Below are 630 nucleotides of genomic sequence, written 5' to 3'. Positions count from 1 at the left end.
GCGGTTGGACTCGATGATCTTAGAGGTCTTTTCCAACCTCAATGATTCTATGATTCTATGATATCCAGGACCGGGTGACCTCAAAGCTGGCACCCGTTCACAGAAGAACGGTTTGGGTCGGAAGGGACCTTTGAAGGCCGTCTTCGTCCAACCCCCGCCCCCGTCCACCGCGGGCAGTGATGTCTTCCACTAGAGCAGGTTCCTTCTTCGGATGCAGCCCGGGAGACGATCAGCTTCCCGGCCTGCGAGCGCACGTTGCCGGCTCACGTCCCTGTTTGTCACCCGCCGGCGTCCCTGAATTCCTTCTCCACTCTCCATCCCTTCGTCCCCCCAGTTCCCCTGGTGGGTTGCCCCCACCCAGGTGCAGGACCTTGCCCTTGGCCTGGTTGAACCCCCATGAGGTTCCACGCCGGCCCCGCTTCTCCAGCTCGTCCCGGGGTCCCTCAGGCGGCTCGACCCCCACCGCTCGGCTCGGTGTCGTCTCCGAACTTGCCGAGGGCGCGCTCGATCCCACCGTCAACACCCCCCAACCCCCCCCAAAAAAAACCCCAGAGGGATGCCGGGAAAAGGGGCTCATCCCACGGCCGCCCGCCCCACCGGTGACGGCCGCGGCACCGAGGATGCTCCTGA

The sequence above is a fragment of the Aptenodytes forsteri genome, unplaced genomic scaffold, assembly GCF_000699145.1.
Source record: "Aptenodytes forsteri isolate BGI_AS27 unplaced genomic scaffold, ASM69914v1 Scaffold341, whole genome shotgun sequence".
Taxonomy (NCBI): Eukaryota; Metazoa; Chordata; class Aves; order Sphenisciformes; family Spheniscidae; genus Aptenodytes; species Aptenodytes forsteri.
This window is presented reverse-complemented; position numbering follows the sequence as displayed.